The sequence below is a fragment of the Delphinus delphis genome, chromosome 1, assembly GCF_949987515.2.
Source record: "Delphinus delphis chromosome 1, mDelDel1.2, whole genome shotgun sequence".
NCBI classification, from domain to species: Eukaryota; Metazoa; Chordata; class Mammalia; order Artiodactyla; family Delphinidae; genus Delphinus; species Delphinus delphis.
Window position 1 is genome coordinate 87,117,821 of NC_082683.1, and position 26,435 is coordinate 87,144,255.

Genomic DNA, 26,435 nt, shown 5'->3' on the forward strand with positions numbered 1-26,435 from the left:
GTGCAAATTGGACTATTATGGTTTTGTGGATGTTTTTTCCTCCAACTAATACCAAACTCTTCGGTAAGTATATATAGGCAATAAGATTGTATGCAGCCACTACAGAAATCACCCGGTTTCTAAATTCTCCTGTTGATTCAGATATTTAAAAGGCTAGCACCTTCCCCAGACTCAAATGCGAACTCAGCATCGCCAGACTGCTGGTCAGAACAACGTCAGTGGGAGAGAACCTGCCCATTACAACAAAGGTCTTTAAGTGGGGTTTAGCCCAGTTCTTTGGTCCTATGGGTCTGAGAAACATAAATAAACAAAATTCCTTTTCAGACAAAATAGATTATTCTACTTAAAAAAAAAACTGGCCAATACAATTAATTAAATAATCATTTAGTGGTAATATGGAGCAAGAAAATGTTTATAGTATCATCAGTGGCTTCAGTATAAGTTTATTTATGACATTCACAAAACATAAAACTGTAAAATGAGAACTAACTTAATGTTAGGGTGAATGTTCAGTAAGGTATTAAACTGAAACAATGGGTTAAAAATGAAATTTAATGGGGATAAATGTTAAGGATGAAATGTACAGAGTGAGGATATAGTCAATAATAATGTAATACCTTTGTATGGTGATAGATGATAACTAGACTTCTCATGGTGATTACTTTGTAAAACTTAGAAATATCAAATCACTATGCTGTACAGCAGGAACCAACATAGTGTTATAGGTCAAAAAACAAACAAACTCTTAGAAAAAAAGATTATATTTGTGGTTACCTGAGGCAAGGCATTGGGGTGGGGCTTTGGATGTAGGTGATCAAAACGTGGAAACTTTATTTTAATAAGAAAAAAGGATTATCAATGGATGCTAAAACTACAGGATAAAAGTTAAGGGGGTTAACAGGTTATTTACATAATATCAAAGCACACATACACATTAATTCAAAAGGTAAAATAGTAATTTTAAAAAGAAAAAACCTGGCAGACATCACCTTAACAAAATGATCAGTTAATATCTCCAATAATGAGGCTAACTGATGGCATGTGCCTCCCGATATAAGGCACTGAGAAGACCTCATGATCAGATCTATGGTCTTCCCACCAAAAATGCATAAGCTGAATCTAATCCTGAGGTAACACAAACCCAAACTGTGAAACATTCTACTGGATAACTGATCTTATTCTTCAAAACAATCAATTTCATGAGATACAAAGACTCAGGAAGTTGCAAATTAAAGGTTTTAGATATGTGATCACCAAATGCAACACATGGCTTTGGTTTTCTGTTTTGTCTTGTTTTGTTTTTTGTCCAAATACGACATTACTTGTATAAAGTCTGAGTAAAGACGAATGAGTAAACTGTACAGTTTTTATAAAATATAATATAATAGATAATAATAGATAATACAATATAACATAATCATATTGTATTCATATTAATTTCTTGATTTTGATAATTGTACTGTGTAAGAGAAATACACACTAAAATATTTAGAAATAAAGGGGAACTTTCTCTGCAACTTATATGGTTCAGGAAAAAATAATATAGCAGTAGTGATACCGTGTTTGATCATTGAAAGGACTCATGCTCCACAGAGTGTAATCACAGAAGACTTAAAAGGGTACAGGAGAGCTTCCCTGGTGGCGCAGTGGTTGAGAGTCCGCCTGCAGATGCAGGGGACACGGGTTCATGCCGTGGAGCGGCTAGGCCCGTGAGCCATGGCCGCTGAGCCTGCACGTCTGGGGCCTGTGCTCCGCAACGGGAAAGGCCACAACAGTGAGAGGCCCGCGTACCGCCAAAAAAAAAAAAAAAGGGTACAGGATGTGGTGCAGCTGGAGAAAGAAAGCACAGGTCAACATCAGAGAGACCTGAGACCTCCAGTTCTCGCTTCCAGGGTTCCTTCTCAATCTCTAGAACATACTTCATCTTAGATTATGAATCACCAAGATTACATGAGACATCTTGGTCTCAGTGGAGCCACTGTCTCCTTGGAAGAAGAGTTTTTAATATTCCTCTGATCAAAACAACAGGCAAAAGCAGGTTGCATGACCAGTCTCTACAGCAGAAACGAAAGCACATAACTGAAACCAGGTGTAAACCATCAATCTGTACATTTTCTAAAACCAGTGCTGATCAAGTGCTAAGGTTACTCCCTGGCATTTTGCAGACCCTAGCACAGACCTATATCAATCACTAGTTAGCACATTTTATTCAGGTTTGGCCAAGAGTCAGCATGCCCCTGCTGTCACAAAGGAAAGCGCAGCATTGAAACAAAGCGACGGAGATTAGACATACTTACACAGCACAAAACCATACTCTTTTTTTTTCTTAAACATCTTTATTGGAGTATAATTGCTTTACAATGGTGTGTTAGTTTCTGCTTTATAACAAAGTGAATCAGCTCCGCATATACATATATCCCCATATCTCTTCCCTCTTGCATCTCCCTCTCACCCTCCCTACCCCATCCCTCTAGGTGGTCACAAAGCAGATCTTTGTGTACTCTGTACTTTCTGTGCATAGTACAGATCTCCCTGTGCTATGCGGCTGCTTCGCATTAGCTATCTATTTTACATTTGGTAGTGTATATATGTCCATGCCACTCTCTCACTTCGTCCCAGCTTACCCTTCCCCCTCCCTGTGTCCTCAAATCCATTCTCTACGTCTGCATGTTTATTCCTGTCCTGCCCCTAGGTTCTTCAGAACCATTGTTTTTTTGTTTTTTTGTTTTTGTTTTTTTTTTTAGATTCCATACATATGTGTTAGCATATGGTATTTGTTTTTCTCTTTCTGACTTACTTCACTCTGTATGACAGACTCTAGGCCCTGTTAAGCATTCTGAATTACAAACTACTCATCATGGTTCTTTCTGCATCATTCAACATTTATATAACAAAAGAGGTAGAAAGATACAGACCAAAGTACAAAGTCATTTGTATTTTCCAATGAGGGGTAGTTATTGATTTAAATAAACATATCAGGTTACCAAATATTCCAACACAGACTTATTCATAACCACCTACAAACTTGACAGCTCTTTTACCTCCTTCCACCAATAAATGTGAATTTATGAAAAATGTCAATAGACTGATTTAATATAACAGTTAAGTGACTTATTAACAAAATCTGTTCTTCTCTGGCCAATGAGCTTTCATTAGAAGAACAGCTTGTGGTGGTTTTAATTCATTCTCCCAATAAGTTTGATCGCTAATATCAGTATAATGGTAAAATAAAATTAACCTTACCCCTTACACCAGTATTTTACCAAAATGAAGTTACATTGTGGGTGAGTCTAAGATCTTTACAAAATTAATCTGTTAGAATTACAGTAGTATTTTCTCAACCTTCTCAACAAAATCAGTCCTTGCATATTTGTTATGATGGATTGGAATATAAATTATGAGTCTAGTCCCAGTTAATTCTGGATTCTACGTCTCTTGTGAGCAGAATTATGTGCCCTGTTTCATATTAATGTACTCGCATGGATTCCCAATGAGGTTTATCCGTATACAGTATCTATCTTTCCCCACTGGCAAAATCCTAGTCATGTTTAATAGGTTTCCAATCCCAACAAATTGCACTTTTAGGTGGGTCTGATATGATGATTAATTTTATGTGTCAATTCAAATGTACCAGACATTTGTTAAAACATTATTCTAGGTGCATCTGTGAGGGTGCTCTGGATGAGATTAGTATTTGAATCAGTAGACTGGATAAAGCAGATTGCCCTCTCTCCTGAGTCTCCGATTTACCGTATGTAGACCATGGGACTTGTCAGCCTCTATAATCATGTGAGCCAAATCCTTATGTTATAAATCTATATCATCCCACCGGTCCTGTTTCTTTGGAGAACCCTGACTAAGACATCTGGGTTTTGTTTATGCATGGGGCTTTGGCAGTTAGAGAGACCATTAATATATCCCAAGTTTATTCCTTGGTTTTTGCTGACAAGATCCTGGGACATTTCCCTTGAGCTACCTCTGTTTCCACCTGCAGAAACATACTGAATAGCCCCTCTTAAGTAAGCATGCATACTCGTTCCCATCTATGTCCCCTAGCAAGTTGTCTAGCTACTGAGTTCATTTTATCCATTTTTTTCTAAAGCTGCATTATCTTTACAGGCCAGATGCCATCCTTATACTTCCTTCTGAAATAGCATCACTTCAAAGCACTCAATGTGGCAAATAAAAATTTTCCTCAGTATGTCTCTCTTCATTAAAGGTAAATGTGACTTGTCCTAGGACATGGACATGTACCAATTTCTCTTAATTTCTTTTGGAATGTTTTGGCCAGTGTTGGTTTTCCCACTAAATATTTTGTTGTCATTGAGGACTTAGAGTACAATTTCAGTATATATGTGACTCTAAAATGTTGAATTACTCAGGATAGTGTCACATGGTTGGTTGGAGTAGACCATGAAGCTTCCCACAGGTGTTTTTGGTGGAAATCAGGGCTCTCAGTAGCACGCATGTAGACCCACCAAGGCACTATTACACTAACATTGATTTCAGTTTGTTAAGTTTTCTTTACCTTGATCACTGGTCTCCATTTGCAAATACATGTCTACAGGCATGAAGGAACCTGATAAAACATGATGTTTTATGTCCACTGATTCCAGGCACCTTTTTCAACAGATTATTACTTAGGTTAACAGCTACATGTGGCCCATGGCTTTGTTACTCAGCGAAGCTTTTTGCATGCATTCGGGAGGCAACGATTCACACATTACATTCTGAAGAGAGTCCTCTGTAAAATGTTTATATATAACTCATGAAATGGAAAACAAAAGACAAAGCAACGTAAGAGTTATTCCAAGTGCTCACCCAGGAGGTCTTAACAAATGTCATTGAGACGCATCACATAATGGACTTCACATAAATGCTTTTTAAATCTACTAGGACCCATCCTGGACCTTCAGCTTCAGCTAAAGCAGTGTGTTTTGGCGGGCAAATAGCTTCACTCTTACAGGATTCAGAACCAGCTTCCTGAGCTTGAAAACTATGTAGTCACTCAGGGCCCTGGGCTTGGAAGAGACTCACATTTGGTTTAGTGCCGGGCTGACTGGAAATTCTTAATTATTTTTTAACAAGGAGCTCTGCGCTTTAATTTGCACTGTGTTCTGCAAATTACGTAATCTGCCTTGTACATGGGTAAATACAGCTAAGAGATGATTTCATTGTCTTGCTCTCAGCCTCTCACAGATAGCACGGTAATGTTAGCTTTTCATTGTAGTTTATCCATTTGTGACTCTCTTTCCATCAACAATTATTTCCCCTTCTTTCCATTTGTCGTTAATTCTAACCCAGACACTCTGCCATGGGGTAGGACAAGCAGGTTCAACAAGAGGAATGACCCATGACACTGGCAGCAATCTAAATCTAGTCAATGCTTCTTCCTTCATCCAGTTCCACTCATAAGGCTGGAAAAGTAATGCTTATAGGACTGTTTCATCCAGTAGGTAGGAAAGAGGGAAACACCATTAATTTCAGCTTAGACAGGTGAGAAGGAAACACTCATGCCACCATCCCTCTACAGATTTGAATAGCTGTATTTAGAAATGGTATCAGAGTGTCATGTTTGGCAATTGATCCTTCCTCTGGAACTTGTAAATGCAATACAGTTCTCAGCACTATATGATCAGCCAGAAAGAAAGAAAAATACTTAAAGTAAAAAGGTTTGTGTAAGCTCTTGTATCACACCCCCAACCCCTCTTCCTTATCTTCTCCAAAATGTCTCAACAATCTATCCAATGGCAATCCCTCTTTACTTTCTTTTTGTTGTTGTTGTTGTTGTTTTTAAATTTTTATTGGAGTATAGTTGATTTACAATGTTGTGTTAGTTTCAGGTGTACATCAAAGTGAATCTGTTATACATATATCCACTCTTTTTTAGATTCTTTTCCCATATAGGTCGTTACAGAGTATTGAGTAGAGATCCCTGTGCTATACAGTAGGCCCTTATTAGTTATCTATTTTATATATAGTAGTGTGTATGTGTCAATCCCAATCTGTCAAGTTATCTCTCCCCTGCCTTACCCCCTGGTAACCATAAATTTATTTTCTACATCTGTAACTCTATTTCTGTTTTGTAGATAAGTTCATTTATTAAAAAGCTCTTAGAGGAAAACATAGGCAGAACACTCTCTGACATAAATCGCAGCAAGGTCTTTTTTTAATCCACCTCCTAGAGTAATGAAAATAAAAGCAAAAATAAACAAATGAGACCTAATTAAACTTAAAAGCTTTTGCACAGCAATGGAAACTATAATCAAAACGAAAAGACAACACTCAGAATGGGAGAAAATATTTGCAAGTGAAGCAACCGACAAGGGATTAATCTCCAAAATATACAAACAGCTCATGTAGCTCAATATCAAAAAAACAAAAAACCCAATCAAAAAATGGGAGGAAGATCTAAACAGACATTTCTCCAAAGAAGACATACAGATGGTTAAAAAGCACATGAAAAGATGCTTAGCATCACTAATTATTACAGAAATGCAAATCAAAACTACTGTGAGGTATCACCTCACACTGGTCAGAATGGCCATCATCAAAAAATCTACAAACAATAAATCCACTGTACTTTCACCTATATTGAGCTTTAACACACATTTGTTTAATCTTGCAAGCCAGCCATTCATTCTCTTATCATGTCCCAATTTAGTAAGCACGTTTTCATTGCCCATTTCTATGTTTACTTAGTCCACTACTTTGTGGATGGTAAGACATATAATAACTCTGTTGTATATATATGATACTTTTTAGCCCATGGTTCTATTACACCTGCAGTAACATGGCTGCTCTGACTATAAAAACAAGATCTCAATAAAACACAGGGAACCTTATGAATACCTGCCAAGCTCAACATTTTGATATAAACTACAAGATAAACAGGTTACAAAATTACAGACCCAAGTACCTGAACATTCTGGAATAAAGTTGTTACATATAAACCAGTTAAACTTTATAAACATGATAGCTTTTCTTTAGAATAATCAATCTACCTCCTTTGTCAAAAAATGTTACTGGCCTTCAGAAACCTTGGTAACCAAAATAAGTCAAAGTTAGGGGCCCATTGATAACATATACATCTGGCTATTTCAAATTTAAGCAATTAATAAATAATTATACACACTAAATAATTATATATACTATATTGGTGATAAGCTAAATATTATTTATCACAATATACTGTATAATTTCAACATATCAGTATTTTAATGTAATGAATTACAAGCTAATAACCTTGCTTTTAACTACCTTTTTTCCCTCTGTCTCAATACATTATTAATTGATTGAATATCACTTTCTAAAAAGAACACCAAAAAAATCACAAATTCTAAAATGTTAAAATTACTACAGATTCTAAATAACACTTTTATTTAAAGGTAGTTTAAAAGATCAAATAAAGTGAACATCACTTTACTACCAAAGAAAATTCTTAACTTTCATTTATGCAACATATTTTTTTGTGATCAAATTCTGGGCTGGGTATTGAGACACCAGAATTAATACATCCAAGTCCCTGATACCTAAGAGATTACACATTTCTGGGTAAATCAAACGTGTAAAATAAACAAGCAGTTACAATGCCAAGGTCTTCTCTTCACCTCAAAAACAAAATAAGAATAAGAAAATTGATTGATATTTGCCCTCAGAAATCAACACAATCTATCAAAGCAGAGATTTGCAAATTGCATCTTAAGAAATAGACTGGTCTCCAGGCCAGTACAATTTAGACTACGATCTTATTTAAATATAATAAAATCAAAAAGAATGTGCCAATTAGACACAGGGTAGATCAGCCACTTAAATATATAGAGAAAAAGAGAGTCATATATAGAGAAAAAAGAGGCAGGCAAAGGTTGGTAATTCTTGTGCAAATAGTATCCAGGATGAGTTTTATCAGGCTTACAGGTTTATCTGCTCTGCTTGAAGGTACATCCCTGTTGCTGAGATTGTTATGTCCAGTTAAGGGAGCCTAATGCCATAAAATATTGAAATCATACAATGTATATAAATTCCCTTGTTCTGATTCCATGCTTATCAAGCATCTCTCTGATAAGTTGGCTTTCAGCATAGTTTCTCTCCAGGGAGCAAATGTAGTTATTAGACAAATGTGAATGTCATGTCGGTCTCACAGATTTTTCTCATTTTAAATTGACAAAATGGACTCTGTGAGGTCTCTTAGTGTGAGTTAGCATCTTTATGTCCAATCATTCTTATTGAACTGAGACATAGCTGAGGCTAGTTTCTGAGCACATAAGGCTAAGAGTCTGATCCCGAACTGTGGTGAGGTCACCAGGCAAATAAACAAATACTACCTGGTTTCACGTGGACCTTTCATCATGTACCTTTTCCCTTTGCTGATTTTGCATTGTAATAAATCTTAGCTGTGAGTACCATTATATCCCGAGTCCTGCAAGCCCTCCTAGTAAATCATCGAAGCTGGATGTGGTTTGGGGATCTCTAACACAGATAGGAGGAGAGAAAGACTGGACATGGGTGGAAATAGAGGGAGCAGTTGATTAGAATGAAATTCAAAAGTAATATTCAGAAATTTTTAATGGGATGGATGAATAGTATTATTATTAAACAATACCCTAGAGGTCCTGTGTGTGACACATGTTGATGGACTAGACATCCCAGTAGAGTATGTGCTTCCAAGTATAGTAGGAATGAAGACATGTAGATGTGAGCCCTGTCCTATTAGTCAGCCCATTCTAAGCTCATGCATGAGCAAGTCTTTTATCAATAAATACATTTATTTTCTCATTAGCTTTCACCCTCCCCAAATTCTCTAGTCTAAAAATTCCCATTGTGCCCATCCACATCAGGTCCTCAATAGCTTCCTTGTCAATATATAAGTAAAAAATAAACATAAGCCTTCAACAAGTACAGTCAGAAATTCCCACAAAAATTCTCTGATGAATCTTTCTCTTCATTTCAGTTCTCTTAACTGATTTTTCACCCTAAGATTTTTAGGTGTTGAGCTTTATAATCTAAAAACTATTTTCTCATTTGTATTTTAGGAAATATAGTGGTTTTAGATATAGTTTCTGAAAGCTTAATGGGGTTAATTTCACTAACCTGATTAATCTGATTTATGATTCAGATACATGAATCTGAATAATAAATCCATAAGTACCATGACCACATACATGAGATTTTCCAGAACATAATATATACTTGACATCTCTTTATCCTCTTCCCCAAAATTAAAGTTAAATAAATGTATAATTAAATGTGATTTTATTATTTCTCCTTTATCAGACTATTCACATAAATAAATGCATAAATTAAAATGTAAAATGCCAGACACTGGGCAGAAAATGAATCTACATTATCTATGAAATACTGATCGTTCTTATTTCTGTCAGAATGGGAAATGTGGAGACAGTAGAGGCCAAGAGATCAAATTCAAATTAAAATGGCCTCAAGCTAAATAACAAAAAAGATTTAAAGAACAAAAAACCTACCCAGCTGCCAATGTTGGCATGAGCTCTTAGAGAAAGTACCACAGGCCCACGGCAAACTGTTAGCCATTTACAGGGAAGAAAAATAACATATTAGTCATCTTCTCAGTATCATATGATATAATTTTGGCTATGATGATAGCAAATTAATAATAATAGCTAAAATTCATAATTCATTGTATACCAGGCACAATACTAACCTCGTTACTGAGCTTCTCATGTATGATTCCTAAATCAAGCTTAAGTAGGGATACAACCCATATCCCAGTTTTACAGATGAGGTAACTGCGGCTTGGAAATGTCGAGTAGCTGATCCAAGATCCCACAATTAGTAAGCAAAAACATCAGGATCTGAGCCCCCAGGTCTAACTCATTATCGCTGTGCCAGACCTCAGGACTGCAGGGTGGGAAGGGTTGAGGTTTGCCCTGGCCTGGCAGCAATGGGTGGTATTTATAAGAACCTGGCATGAAAGTAAAATTACCGACTTTCCTCAACTTACAGTGGGGTTATGTCCCAATAAACCCACCTTTCAACCTAAGCTGAAAATATGGTAAGTTGAAAATGAATTTAATTACAACTAACCTACCAAACATCATAGCTGCCCCTAGCCTACCTTAAGAGTGCTCAGAATATTTTTATTAGCCTGCAGTTGGACAAAGTTACCTAACACAAAGCCTATTTTATAATAACGTGTTGAATATCTGATCTAATTTATTGACTACTGTATTGAAAATGAGAAACAGAATGGCCGTATGGGTATAGAATGGTGGCAAGTATATCTATAAGTTGTTTCCCCTCGTGACCACGTGCCTGACTGGGAGCTGAGGCTCACTCGCTGCTGCTGCCCAGCACAGAGAAAGAGTACCTGGGCGTATTTCCAGACCAGGAAAAGATCAAAATTCACAATCTGAAGTACCTCCTCTACTGAATGCATATTGCTTTTAAGCCTTCATGAAGTTGAAAAATTGTAAGTCAAACCATCCTAAGTCGGGGACCTCAGGATTTCCCTTCTATGAGGCATACCTGTAGAAAGACGTGGTGAGTTCTTGTTCCGTGATGAGATTTTATAATTACATGTTTACAGTGCTTTATAGTGTACAAAACACTCCTATATATCATCCCATTGTCAAACCTCCCAACAATCCTATAAGGTAGAGCAGGCCTTGTTAACCCCATTCCACGGATGAGGAACAGACTTCTGGGACTTGGTCTATTTGTTTGAAGTCATGTTAATAAGAACTGGTAGGATTCAGAGTCTTGTGTCTCCAACACTATGCCGTTTCCACTACAACACACTACTTAAGTAGACATCTATGGATAATCACAGTGTACATATGCATTCAGCTCTGAAAGAAAACTTGCTGATTAGCCCAAAAGGAAATGTGAAGGTTCAAGGGCAGTTTTTCAGCTGACCTGGAGAAACGCAGTATGCACTGATTCTCTGCCCGTAACTATTTCAGTTTTTCCTGCAACTCCTTGGAAGGAATCCTAAGCTTGCCACTCTAGGGAAGTGCTGACTTCAGCCCTGCAATTGATAAGAAATGCCTAAAGGATGCTGTACTAGTAAAGAAGATAAAGGAGGAAAGGCTGGCTGGCACACTGAGGCACAGGAGCTGGAAGAAGTTCGGGAAATGATGATGCCTCAGGATTTCTGACAAATCCTTTCCAGGAGTGATGGATAATTAAGAATGGCACTGGGCTTCCCGGGTGGCACAGTGGTTGAGAGTCCGCCTGCCGATGCAGGGGACACGGGTTCGTGCCCCAGTCTGGGAAGATCCCACATGCCGCAGAGCGGCTGGGCCTGTGAGCCATGGCCGCTGAGCCTGCCCGTCCGGAGCCTGTGCTCCGCAACGGGAGAGGCCACAACAGTGAGAGGCCCGCGTACCGCAAAAAAAAAAAAAAAGAATGGCACCTGTAGACAACAAGCCAATCTAAATGAAGTGGTATATTCCCAGTCTATGATGCTCTAGTGGAGTCCAAATTTAAAATATGGCTGTGCAATTGATATCTGGCTTTTCCCCCCAGCATTTGATTTCCAACCAAATGTATGTAAAAATAAATTTTTGCCCATGTGTACTTCTCAAGTTACATTTTAGAAATGAAAGAAAGAGAAAAGCGTGGGGAGAGGAAACCTTTGAAGAAAATCAACCAAAAGAATTTTTTCATGTAGCTAGACATAAAATATCCATTTTTTAAAACAGCTAAAATAAAGGTATGGATAAAAAATATCATCTAGATTGTTTCTCTTTTAACTACTGGAAGATGAAAATTGTTTTACTTATTTATGCAAAAAACCAACTGATTTTTCTGGTTTGATAACCAAGACGTCTTGAAACTGGGAAATACACAGGTGTGAGGAAGCCACAATGCTAATTTAAATGACACACAGATGCCACTAAAGAGTGGCAGAAAGCTGTTTCTGGTGTGAATGACATTGGCAGCCTCAGCTATGTGTGTTCCTGGAGCACCCACTGAGTATCCATCACTATGCTGGGCATCCCTTAGGAGGAAAGGCTTTTCCACCCCTCATGAGAAGAGGTTTGGTCACCCCTCATATTAGGCTTACACCTAGGGTTCAACTTAATGTCAAGTTAATGACATGGGGTCCATGTCATTGTCGGAGGAAAAGGTCTATAAGGGATGACAAGACTGAATTTGAGGGTAGAAACAGAGCCACAGGTTTTATTTTGTCAGAAAAGCAGGGTTTGTAATGTGGGCAAGTGCCCACATACCTAAGAATACCAAAGTCACCACCATGATGATCCATCAAGCTTTCTAGTAGGTAGTGGCATCCAGAAACCTTATATTGGTTATAAGACGCATTCAGGTATGAATAATTGAAACTACCCCTTACTTCCCCCCAAATGTAACATTGACTTAAACAAGTTTAGGTATGTTTTGCATATATAACAAGAGGATCTGAGTAGGAAATCTAGGGCAGATTTGACAACTCAACAATGCCACTGGGGAACCAAGGTCACTCTATATATTTATATTTACCAATATAAGAAATTTATGTCTAACATTTATTTAGTAGTTACTGTGCCTCAGGCACCATATATATTATCTTACACAATCCTTAAACATTCCAATTAATAAATACTATTTCATTTTTGTCTTTTTTGTTGACTCTTGTATCCCAAAGCACCTAGAAATATCTCAATAAATGCTTGTGAAATGAATAAATCCCCATTTTTCAAACAGAAATTCGAAGCATAAATAAACATAAACTGTGTGACGTCTAAATTTAGTAAATGGCAGAGCAAGAATATAAATCCTCGCAGTCTGACTCCAGAATCTACGTCCTTATCACTATGACAACTGACCTTAAGTAGGAATAAATAGTTTTGTGGTGGAAGGGACCCTGGTTTACTTGTCAATGAGTACCCTCAGCTTCTAACACAGTGCCTGAAATATCTTAGGTGCCAATAAAGACTTAATGAATTAATGATAGACAGAGGAACAGTGCATGATCAGTAGATCACTTAATTCAGCTCCGGGACAATGGTATGGGCCTGAAAAAGCCAGACAAATCCTTTCAATACGTAAGCACCCTAACCTTAGAAATCTCCAGGGAGAACATTCTTCAGTCTTTTTATACAAAACTTTCCCTTGCTACATTTTGAATTTCACTTAAAAAAAAAATAAGTAAATAACATAAAAAATAAAAAAACTCTAATTAAAGATTTAAAAAACAATAAAGGAGTAGGAAATACTACTTGAGCTAGAAGTTTTAAAACAAAGTTGTGACTATTTCAGGCCTTGACATTTGCTGTTTCTTCTGCCTACATCTTTCTTCCACCAGAAAATATGTATAACTTGTTCTGTTAGTTCAGTTAGATCTCTATTCAAATCACATATTCTCAGAGAGACTAGCCCCGACCCTTCTGTTAAAATAGTCCCCCTTCACTCTCCACTTATGTTGAGTTATTTTCCTTCAGAACATATAGACAGTGTATTTTACATTCATTTTTGTTTTGTCCTCTTCCCACTAGATAGTAAGATTCAGGAGCAGGGTCTTTGTTTCATTTGGTTGCCACTATAAGCCTGGAATTCAGAGTAGAACCTAACAAATTATAGGATCTCACTAGTTAATTCAGAGAATAAGTGAATCAATGAAATTAACCCAAGAATGTTATAAAACTGGCATCGATCAGTACAATGTCCTCTTAAGAAAGTGACTAAAGCCATTATACAAAGATGACTATACTATATCTATACAGGTATATGTACATATAGTATACATATATATGTATATAGATATAGTATAGAGATAGTATATATAATATAATACATAGGATATATATCTATACATACTGATATTTTGTGCATATATGTGTGTGTATATGTGTGTGTGTGTGTGTGTGTGTATATATATATATATATATATATATATACACACACACACTATAGATCAGCTTCTATACAAATGTAAAGATCAATTACTTCAACTAAAATTAACATACTTTTGGTTCTTATCCTAAAGAAAATTTTTTTGTATGTGCATTTTCCTCCTGTGGAAGAAGAGGTTTATGTAGTTCTGAATTGTATTCTGTGGGTACCATGGAAACAGCATGCTTTATATAATCAGTTATTTAATTTAAGAAAATTTCAAATGGTGCCTAGAAGAAAGAACTGCTAGAGACTCTAACTGGTATTACCAGTGGTTTTAGATAAAGTGCTGGCAATCATAAACATCAATAAACCCAATGAGGAGAGGAAGCAATGATATGACCATTCTTCCTTCAAGAAATGAAATTTTGATAACACACTAATCATTCATTTCCTAACTGTACAGAGGTGAGTACAAGTGTTGAATTGGATTAAAAGAGTTAATTTTAACAAACTGAAACTTTATAAGTATACGTAAGCAAGAACCTACTGACTCTAACAGAAATGAATTATTACCACAATGGTTGTCGAATCATCAATTCCAGTAATATTTTAAATAGGCTTTTTGATCCCCTTTGTTAGGAAAATCTAGATGTAGACACATCTTACTTAGGGGTTGAACTGTATGACCTCTTGAGACACTTTTATAGACTAAACTGTGTTCCTCCAAAACTCATATGTTGAAGCCCTAACCTTCAATGTGATCCAGGTTTATTCACATGTCAGTGGTGTGGTGGTATGGTTTCAAGAGCAAAAACATAAGCACGCATGACCCCTGAGGTCTAAGCTCAGAAGTTGTACAGTGCCACTTCTGCCACATTCTATTGGCCAAAGCAAGTCACAAGGCCAGCCCAGACTCATGGAGTAAAGAAATGGACTTACCTCTTGATGGAAGAATCTGCAAAGTTACATTGCAAAGACCAAGGATACAGAGAGGCCAATTGTGGCCTTCAATGCAACTGATTCACATTAGAGTACCTGAGAAAGCAATTTACAAACTGAATGTGTGAGTGGAAATGGAAGTGGGAGATGGGCACCATATGGGGATAAATCAGGGCTGACATTTCTTAAGCACAATTATCATAATTTGTTATAGTTATAGAGGAGTGAGAGGCTATTCTAATTTTCTTAATGAAAGAAAATTCACTTCTTTAAAGTGTAAAGGAATTTAAATGAGAAGACTCTTCATTACATAACATGGAGATTTTCACTGTCTGAAGTAAATCAATTCATGTTGTGCTGAAATCTGTGAGTTTCATTTTTCCCTTCCTGTTGAATGAATATTTCCTTGTAATAATTCTCTTTGCAGAGCACAATAACTACCCAGCCAGCCTGCCGGTTCTGAGTGGGAGCCTGTCCAGTGGTACATGAGAGTCAAGCAAAAATACAGCTATCTTTCTGTAGTGTGACATTAATGAATCAGACCAAAAGCTTTTAGTAATATGGAGATAATATGAGGCCTACGTGTACAGAAACGAACTGTCGTGATTACAGTATGTTCCCAGATAAGGGAGGCAAAAGTCGAAAAAAGTAAGCAGTGTTCAGTTTCTTTTAAACCTTCAACATGATTGGGTTTTCTGCCTTTTTATTTTTTTCTGGTTTGACAATAGTTTAAAAAATAAAAAGTCACATTAATGTTCTTTGTAAGGAGCTTGTTTTATTATTTTTTTAATCTAGAAGAAAGAAGAAATATATCCTTTAACCGAACAAAATTTCTACGAAAAATACAACTGTGATTAGAGTGTATATCATATTGAATATATTCATAAATAGTGATTCAAGAATACTGAATCAGAATTCAGTATCACATTCAAGAATACTGAAAAATCCTTTACTTTCTATAATCTAACATAATTTCTATTTTGTGTCCTAACTTTTCCAGAGAGGTGAAAACTTAATCTCAGCCAATTCAGAGGCCCCTCCATTTTCCCTCTAAGTTGCACAGAAGCTCCAGAGAGCATACATAGCGCCAAGGTACTGGGGGCGGAGAGGAGGCATCTGGCCTGTTGTTTGCTGTGGACACTGGAATCCACAGAGATGGCCATCATCTCACTTGAGTCTCAGCTATTGGCCCCTGCACATCCCTGAGCTTTTCCTGGTTTTTGTCAACAAGACCCCATCAGAGCCAGCAACTCTTGCCATTTCTTCTGTGTTCCTGTTACGTGCACATAAATTGTCAATTTTTCTTTCCACAGAGTGTGGAAATCATAGCTAGTCTCTTTTAAGGTCCTGTCTGCTAAGGTAGGCTGCTCAGTCAATTCAGTTTTCTGGGTTTTCTCAGAGGTTTAACTAGGAAAGGAGACACATGTGTTTTCCCCTCCTGGGCCCCCCAAGGCTAAGTGGGTTTTGTTTTCCTTCCCACTGGGGCTCAGTCCTGGAAGCAAGATGAGGGACATTTCACCCTGCACCACTCACAGTGCACTCAGCGCTCTGCCTGATTCTTTTCTCTCTCACACACTCAGGGAACCTTTCCTAGGTGATGTGTGAGGTGGGAGGGTTGTTCTTGCTCATATTTTCTCTTACACGTTTCAACAATATTATGAGTAACTTTTGTTCCTCTGAGGACAGGAAGTGGATACGATACATTTAGTTTAGGGCTTAATGGAAAAAAAACAGCTGGCTTCTCTAAAAGTAGATCTGAACCTCCTATGTTTAGTTCAAGTATAAATATGTTTAGTACTATTTCACTGTCTTCTATATAATTTAATAAAAGTTAGAAACATCACTTTATTTAAAGGCAGACTGAAAAGCATAGTCCTCTGAGGAGCAAAAGAAAGAGACTTTTTTTCTCCTTGTTGTTCTACATTTTCCCCATGAAACAGCCTACCTGCTTGAGGGGGGAAAGGTCAAAAAGGAAAAGGAATGTAAGGGGAAAAATTTTCATTAGTAATTAGAAAATAGTACCCTTCCACACAAGCTATGGTATCATGTTTGCTTTACACATAAGTAGTTTTCCTTTGGAAAATATTTTATTTTCTCTGACAGCACAGAGTTACATTATGGCAGACTCATCCCAAATGGACATCAGAATTGATTCTATTTCATGAAATACTTGATAGTTTATTTTAAAGCAGGATAGTAAGAGGAGACAGTGGATAGTTTTGGGCTCAGTGGAATAAAGGAGCTGATTTCTTTTTTTTTTTGCGGTACGCGGGCTTCTCACTGTTGTGGCCTCTCCCCTTGCGGAGCACAGGCTCCGGACGCGCAGGCTCAGCGGCCATGGCTCACGGGCCCAGCCGCTCCGCGGCATGTGGGATCGTCCCAGACCGGGACATGAACCTGCGTGCCCTGCATCGGCAGGCGGACTCTCAACCACTGCACCACCAGGGAAGCCCAGGAGCTGACTTCTTGAAAGAAAGATACAGACCTCCTTCCTTTTTTAATTCTAGTATGTCTAGTAATGGTATTTTAATAAAATTAGAAATATTTTGTTTATAAACAGACAAAAGATAGTCCATCTCTTAACTGTCCATCTACTCACCTAATTTATAAATTTATCTGAGGTGAATAGACTTCTTCCTTGCTGCTACCCTCTAGGATCAAAGAACTAATACCACAAACAAGAATGATCTAGAAATACTTCCCACTGACTGTGTGATAATGTGTGTATGGGTTTGTTTACATGTGTATTTATATATATCAATCTTCATTCTAAAATCAAATAGAAATTTTTGATTATTCCAATTTAATATAATTGAGTTTATCAAACTAAAATCCTTTGTTTCCTGGGGGTTCATAGTCATATCTGGGGGACCAATGAGTTCTCAAATATTAGTATTAACAAATATTAGTATTACCATTGCCTTTTCTCCTTTTGGTTGATTCAGGCAATTAAACATTTACTATGTTATCTTATCCCCGAGTCCCCTGGAAGTAGCATCTGAGATGATGTCATCTGGATTGCAAGTAGCTTATTTGAGACAAGATTGGACCAAGCAGAAGTAAGGGAGCAGGGAGAGTAACATAGGAAGGGGAAAAAGGCAATAAAGTGTGTCTCATTTAGCTGGTTACCACTTAGGATAACCAGGGTTCGAATCCTACTGGGGACTCACTGAGGAACCATGTAGAACCTGTCTCAGATTTATCTCATGGAAGGACAAGGAGATAGGGCCTGTATACACCTGCTCAAATCTTCATGGCTTGAGAGTTGCCACCAGAGAAATTAACTCCTCTCTCATTTCCAACCTGTTCCTATTCACAAGAGCTAAGAGCGCTAAGGGCTTAGCTAAGGCTTTGTAAACCCACAGAGAAGCCCACAGCGTGCAACTGAGGTAAGTACTGGCCATGTTCATAGCACCATCCTACGCTGGATTTACTGGATTCTCTAAAGTTGTTTTCTCTTTGAAAAAAACTGTCTTCTGTGTCTTTTCTTCCTTTTGGGATCTAGTGGTTTCTAGGATTTTTTTTTTTTTTCAGTTGTATCAATCCAATTAGTCCTTGCCACACATTGTGTGATACGCAAATATTCACTCCATTATGTAGGTCAGAAATCAGAGGCTCAGTGAGGAAAATTAACTTTCTGTACCTTCAAACTTCTTCCCTGTGTTCTTTCCAATATACTAAGCTGCTTCTATTGAAGTAATAGATATGAAATTTAGACATACTTTTGAAATATGAAAGATCTTTGGATTAAGCCATAATGGTTCAAACTATAAATTCTACACTATAACTTTCAGCCCTCAGGAAAAGAAAAAGAGAATGCTTAGTCAGAACTCTTCTGGCTATGACTGACAGAAACCAAACTTAGGTAAAGAAGGATTTATTGACTCAGGTAACAAAAGGATGGACAAGGAGTCCTCTAGGTGATTCCGTTTCTGTTTATCGGTTTTCTCTGTATCTGCTATGAAACAGCTTCTTCCCCAGGCTAGAATATCTCCATCCTATTCAGAATTGGAGATTCAATCTTGAGATTAAAGGAAACCTGGAATCTAGTCTCTCCAATCCAAAGTTTTAAAACCTCAGAGAAGAGCTCTGATTGGCCCACCTTCAGGTAGGCATGAACACTTACATAGCTAATTGATACCAAAGAAGTAGGATCTGCTTGAACTTCCTGGCCTCCAGACTGTGGGGAGACTCAAGAGTAGAAGCATTTCTTGGAAAATATAGAAGATGCAATTTGGGGCAAAGTAATTGCTATCTATCTATTCTAGAAGGGATAATAATGTGGTATCTACAGACTAAGAAAATGTTGGTATTCTTTTAAGAAAAGCTTAAATCCTTTTTCTGTTTTTCCATGGTTTTTTTTTTCTTAATCAGATTTAATCAGGTGACAAATTGCTCTGGTGTTTTGACACTATTTAGGCACAGTCATCAGCTTAAGGGAAGAAACACCTAAAGAATTGAGATGCAAAATTATTTTTGTGTTAAGTATTGGTTATTATCAGTTAAGGGCTATTCTTATAATTATTCTTCAGGTAAAATAAAAGGAAATTGATATAAAAATATTTGGGAAAAGAAGAGTTATGTGTTGTAAGAAGATATGGTTTTGGAAAAAAACTGAAAATACAGTATTAAAACTAAGAGAGTGGCTAAGGTTAATACAGAAGGAAAGCAGAGAGAGTAGAGGAAGAACAGTGTTTAAAAAATAATGGCACATTTTCTTCCCATCTTTCTTTCACTTCTTATCTTGCTTTTTCTTCTCATACTCACTTTCCTCCCCATTTTCTCTTCCTTTCCTATCTATACTTTCCAAAATGGAAGAGTCATCATGGTGGTTGAGATTACAGAGCAATAAGCAGGTGTTAGGGTGCCACGTGGGTTATTTTAAAACTCTAATCTGAAAAGATACATGCACCCCAATGTTCATAGCAGCACTATTTATAATAGTCAAGACATGGAAGCAACCTAAGTGTCCATCATTGGATGAATGGATAAAGAAGATGTGGCACATATATACAATGGAATATTACTCAGCCATAAAAAGAAACGAAATTGAGCTATTTGTGATGAGGTGTATAGACCTAGAGTCTGTCATACAGAGTGAAGTAAGCCAGAAAGAGAGAGACAAATACCATATGCTAACACATATATATGGAATTTGAGAAAAAAAAATGTCATGAAGAACCTAGGGGTGAAACAGGAATAAAGACACAGACTTACTAGAGAATGGACTTGAGGATATGGGGAGGGCGAAGAGTAAACTGTGACAAAGCGAGAGAGAGGCATGGACATATATACACTACCAAACGTAAAATAGATAGCTAGTGGGAAGCAGACGCATAGCACAGGGAGATCAGCTTGGTGCTTTGTGACCACCTGGAGGGGTGGGATAGGGAGGGTGGGAGGGAAGGAGACGCAAGCGGGAAGAGATATGGGAACATATGTATATATATAACTGATTCATTTTGTTGTGAAGCTGAAACTAACATACCATTGTAAAGCAATTATACTCAAAAAAAAAAAAAGATCCAAGTCATTTTGGCAATATAAGTTTCTTTGAATCAGCAGAGACCTTCTGGAAAGACCCCAAAACTACTACATAACACCTCCCTATGTGTCGCTGCACCTCCAAGAAGTGCAGCACCTTCACTATATGTCCGCAGCGCTCAGAGCTTCCAAGAGTATTAAGACAGGAGAGTGATGTCCTCCAAAGCTGAGGAGCAAGCAAAGCAGAAAACCTGGTAAGCAGCCAGTTGAAATTATTTACAGGTTAAAGAAGAACTCTGGTATGAGGTTCCTCAAAAAATTAAAAATAGAACTACTGTATCCTGCACTTCCACTTCTGGATATCTATCCGAAGACAACAAAAACGCTCATTTGAAAAGATATATGAACCCTCATATTCGTTGCAGCAATTATTACAACAGCCAAGATATGGAAGTAACCTTAAATGTCCAACAATGGATGAATGGATAAAAAAGACGTGTGTGTATATACAGTGGCTTACCATTCAGCCATTAAGAAAAGAAATCTCACCACTTGCAACAACACAACTGAATCCTGAGAGCGTTATGCTAAGTGAGGGAAGGCAGAGAAAGACATGGTCTCACTATATGTGGAATCCAAAACACCAGCCAGCAAGCAAGCAACCAACCTCAAAGATGCAGAGAACAGACTGCTGGCTGCTGGGGCAGAGGCAGGGGTGGGGTGGGTGTGGCAAAATGGGGGAAGGGGCAGAAGTACAGAAAAAAAAAACCATAACTATGTTCTTTGAACATGAATAATGAAGTATTAAAAACATCATGACAAAGCAGACTAAATCTAGGAATTCAAGATTGGATTAACATTTGAAAAGCAAAGGATTTGATTCAGCCTTTGTTTGTATTAACAGAATAAAAGAGGAAAAGAATAAGATCATCTTAATGCTTCTTAGGTGAAGAAAATATATTTGACGACTCAAGGCCCACTTAAGCTGAATTCTCTCAGCACACTAGGAATATAAAGGAACTTTTAAAATTTGATAAAGAATATCTAAAAAAATTTAACATAATGCTATAGTGAAATGTGAATGCTTTCTGAGATAGAGAATAAATGAAGGTTGTCCACTTTGATCACTACTATCAAACATTGTACCAGATGTCCAACCAAGAATACTGAAGCAGTAAAAACAAATAATAAACAAATAAAAATTGGAAAGAGAGAAGAAAAACTATAATTATTTACAGATATTCTGTACATTGAAAATCCAAAGGAATCTTAAAAAAATAGTATAATTAGTAAATGAATTTTACAAAATCATAGACAACATTTTTATGGCAGAGTAATATATAGAGAGATATATCACATCTTCTTTGTTGATACATCCATTAATGGAAACTTAGGTTGCTTACATATCTTGGTTATTATACATAATGTTGCAATAAGTATTGGGGTGCATATATCTCATGAAATTTTTGTTTTGTTTTCTTTAGGTAAATACCCAGAAGTGAAACTGCTGGATCATATGGCAGTTCTATTCTTAATTTTTTGAGGAACCTCCATACTATTTTCCATAGTGGCTGTACAAATTAACATTCCCACCAACAATGAATGAAGGTTCCCTTTTCTCCACATCTTTGCCAACACTTGTTATTTGTTGTCTTTTTGATAATAGCCCTTCTGGCAGGTGTGAGGTGGTATCTCATGTGGTTTTGATCTGCATTTCTCTCATGATTAGTGATGTTAAACATCTTTTCATGTGCCTGTTAGCCATCTGTATGTCATCTATGGAAAATATGGCTATTCAGCTCCTTTCCCTATGTTTTAGTCAGACTGTTGATTTTTTTGATGTTGAGTTGTATGACTGCTTTGTACATATTTTATATTAACACCTTATTGGATATATCATTTGCAAATCTCTTTTTCTGTAGGCTAATTTTTCATTTTGTTGTTTGCAGCAGGTTTCTTTTGGGTCTTTTTGCTTAATGTAGAATGAGGGTCTTGCAGCGAGGTCCTTCAGAAGAATGGCTGGTGTTAAACTAGTTAAACCCAGAGTGGCCTTTTTGAAGTCAGTGTCTCCTAAGATTTGCCTATCGGAGGTACCTTAAAATGGAGTTACACTGTGTTCTGTTTTCTTCTCTTTTAAAAGTGACTCTGTTCTCCAAATACAGCATTTCTGGCTGGCCAGTTCCAGGAATGGGTAATTATTATTATAGGTCAGAACACCTCAACAAAGCAAACTCTGCTGCTTCTTGCTCACAAATTCCAAAAATGAACAAACTAACAAAAAGTTGTTAGATTTGGTGGTAATAATTAGGCTAAATTAAATACTTTTTGGCCGCTTGTTTAACAAAATGTCACAAAGATTGCACCAAAATGCTCCCTTAAATACCTTCAAACCTGCTTAGCTAATGACAGCTACTCTCCCCTTTAAAGAATTAAACCTCAGATTTCCAATAGTTCACGAAAGCAGTTTTGAAAACTTTCCTCATTAAACATGGGAACACACTGCCCTTGAGCCCTGAAATGAAATTGCTCCAAGTGAAATACCATATAATATTAACCTACTTGGCCATCCCTGAGAACTTTCAAGTGGCTCATTACCTCTGAAAATAGTTAATGTACTTCCTAATGTTTTTAAAATTTACAGGAAACAGGAAATGAAAGTGGAGAGCCAGGTCTTCTAAAATAATCATAATAAGCATGCTGGCCTCCACAGAATCATAACAGTTAACAGTCATTGAGTCATCACTAGAGGTCAAGGGCTTCACACATACTAATTCATTTTGTCCTCACAAACAGCATTATTTTCTCATTTTACAAGGAAGAAAGCCAAGGCACAGAGAGAGTAATATGCCTGGTGTAACAAAGCAAGCAATTCGCAAAGTGAAGCTCCTAATCTCCATATTCTGTAATGTTACATTATTCTCTCCCTTAAAATAATTCTGGCTTCCTGAGAATGACTCACATGAGTTTTCTCAGCAATTCCTACTCTGTTGAATTGCATCTTTATGTGGCAAGAGGACAGACCAGCTCAGAGCAGCTAATCGGAGTTCTGCATTAACGAAAGGAAAGATCGTCCAGGACCTGTGTCAACCACAGTATCTCATATGGTGCAGCGCATGCTATGGGTGTTAAGTCTTACCTTTTTACTGTATGTAATACAGCATCTTTGCCTTCCGACTGTAGTTAAAGGTGTGAATGTGTTGAAGGCACCTGGTGATAAAGGGGCATCAACAACATAAAGAGCCCCAGGACCTTAGACTTAGGAGGAGAAACTGCACAGGCTCATTTCCTTTGGTTGTGAAATGGAGCTCAGTTGAGGAGCCCTTTGGGTCCCACTGTGTTATAAAAATATTGCTGATTTATCTCACTGATAATCTATACAGGCACAATATGGGTCACTTCATGCATTATTTTATTTAATTCTTATGATATGTCTAAAGACTACTGTTGTCTCCATTTTACAGATGACAACTACTGAGCTAGTCAGTAGCAGAGATAGAATTTTAACTTCAGTCTGTTTTAATGCAAAATAGTTCTTCACTGTTACTCTAGTTTTCCACAAAAGGGAGTCTAAATTTATTTTTTTACACAGATGTAGGAACCGCCCAATTTTTGTTGTACTGTGTCCTGGGCAGAGATCCCAGGCAGCACAGTTGCAGACAAATGTATGGTCTCCAAAAGAGGTTGTCAAGAGCCAGAAAAAAAATCAGGGATTTGAAGTCAAGGCAAGGTGGCAGTAGGAATAAAGAGGAGAGGAGAATCAAGGCAGACAATATGGCAGAAACATAGTCCTTGAAATTGAAGCCATCTAGACTTTGCTGCAGCTGGCCCTTTATAGCTCCGTGTTACAATAGGATCCAATAACTCTTTTCTTAGCCTCAACCTGGATTTGGTCTCCAAGTTACAGCTAATGTTCTTTCCTGCCACATCTGGACATTGTTCCTAACAGGACATTGGTAATCAGTCTTTCAGTTCCTCATAAGAGCACATCTGGCTGACAGCCATGACAAGCCTGACTAGTGGTTCTGAGAGATTTCTTGACATAGCCCCTTGTTTCTGTCTCTTTCAACCAATAAAACTCTCCATATTTTAGCAAAATATGTCAACAGTAACAGAAAGTAGCCCCGTTTAAAAACTTCTATGAACAACCCCTTATTTCAAAATGGCAAACTAAATCAGAAATTTTACCATTTAAAGTGTAACTTCATGCCTTCTCCTTGTACATACAAAATTACTTAACTCAGTAGAAAGTTATAGTAGAATAGACACTAGATGATTGTTGCTAAATGATCAATGTATTCATTAGGACTCTTCCCACTGCAAGTGTAGAAACTCATCTGAAACATGATTACATTTAAAAGGGGAAATTTTTGACTCGCATAAGTGTAAAGTAGATGCTGGCCTTGGGAACATCTGGTTTCAAGTAATGTCATCAGTGTTTGCCTCCAAGTGTCACCTCGACACATCTATGTGTGTTGTTCTCATCCTCATTTCCTTTGGACATCGTCCTCCATGAGGTGTGTGTTCAGTGGAAGAAGTGATGATTTAGATCTGTCTGTAAACACAGCAAAATGCAAGCTATCCTCTTCCTGCTTTAGAAGAGATCCAGAGAAGGACTGGGTTTGACTCAGACAATCATTTGCATAACCCTTTGGACAATTATTATTAGAGGGGGATGGGTGCCATAGTCTGAAGTTACCCTGTTCCCTGTGTGGTAGAGCAGGGTGATCAACAGCTTCACGATATTCACACGGTAGGAATCCCCCCAAAAAATGGAAATGATTTTGCCAGAAGAAGAGAAAAGAGATGGTAGGGTGACTAATAAAAAAGGAGGAAAACAAATAAAAATAGATATCTACTGAATCAATTCAGAGAGAGAGAAAGATCTTATTTAATTTAATCAAATATCCTTTCTAGTTGTGTCTGGAAGCCCCAAATATTTTTACATGCAAGAATATTCAGCGAATGGGGTTCAAGATGGTGGAGTAGAAGGATGTGCACTCACTCCTTCTTGTGAAAACACTGGAATCACAGCTAACTGCTGAACAGTCATTGACAGGGAGACACTGGAACTCACCAAAAAAGATACCCAACATCCAAAGACAAAGGAGAAGCTGCAATGGGACAATAGGAGGGGCGCAATCACAATAAAATAAAATCCCATAACCGCTGGGTGGGTGACTCACAAACTGGAGAACAATTATACCACAGAAGTCCACCCACTGGTGAAGGTTCTGAGCCCCACGTCAGACTTCCCAAACTGGGGGTCCAGCAATGGGAGGAGGAATTCCCAGAGGATCAGACTTTGAAGGCAAGCAGGATTTGATTGCAGGACTTTGACAGGACTAGGGGAAACAGAGACTCCACACTTGGAGGGCACACACAACGTAGTGTGCACATCAGGACCCAGAGGAAGGAGCAGTGACCCCATAGGAGACTGAACCAGACCTACCTGCTAATGTGGGAGGGTCTCCTGCACAGGCGGGGGTTGGCTGTAGTTCACCATGAGGACAAGGACACTGTGAGCAGAAGTTCTGGGAAGTACTCCTTGGTGTGAGCCTTCCTGGAGTCCACCATTAGCCCCACCAAAGAGCAGCACAGGCTCCAGTGCTGGGCCGCCTCAGTCCAAACAACCAATGGGGAGGGAACCCAGCTGCACCTATCAGCAGACAAGCAGATTAAAGTTATACTGAGCTCTGCTCACCAGGGCAACACCCAGCTCTACCCACCACCAGTCCCTCCCATCAGGAAGCTTGCACAAGCCTCTTAGATAGCCCATCCACCAAGGGCAGACAGCAGAAGCAAGAAGAACTACAAACCTGCAGCCTGTGGAACAAAAGCCACATTCACAGAAAGATAGACAAAATGAAAAGACAGAGGACTATGAACCAGATGAAGGAACAAGATAAAACCACAGAAAAAGAACTAAATGAAGTGGAGATAGGCAACCTTCCAGAAAAAGAATTCAGAATAATGATAGTGAAGATGATCCAGAACCTCAGAAAAAGAATGGAGGCAAAGATCGAGAAGATGCAAGAAATGTTTAACAAAGGCCTAGAAGAATTAAAGAACAAACACATAGAAGGATTAAAGAACAAACAAACAGAGATGAGCAATACAATAACTGAAATGAAAAATACACTAGAAAGAATCAATTGCAGAATAACTGAGGCAGAAGAATGAGTAAGTGACCTGTAAGACAG

General features: G+C 37.8%; 1 long non-coding RNA gene across 1 annotated transcript in view; it reads right to left on the reverse strand.

The window, feature by feature from the left end:
- Window positions 1-25,882, reverse strand: part of LOC132434459 (uncharacterized) — a 191,560-nt gene extending 165,678 nt beyond the window's left edge. Inside the window, exon 1 of the long non-coding RNA XR_009521306.1 lies at window positions 25,685-25,882. This is a non-coding gene — a long non-coding RNA (uncharacterized lncRNA). The remainder of the gene's footprint in view (window positions 1-25,684) is intronic.
- Window positions 25,883-26,435: the final 553 nt, after the last annotated feature.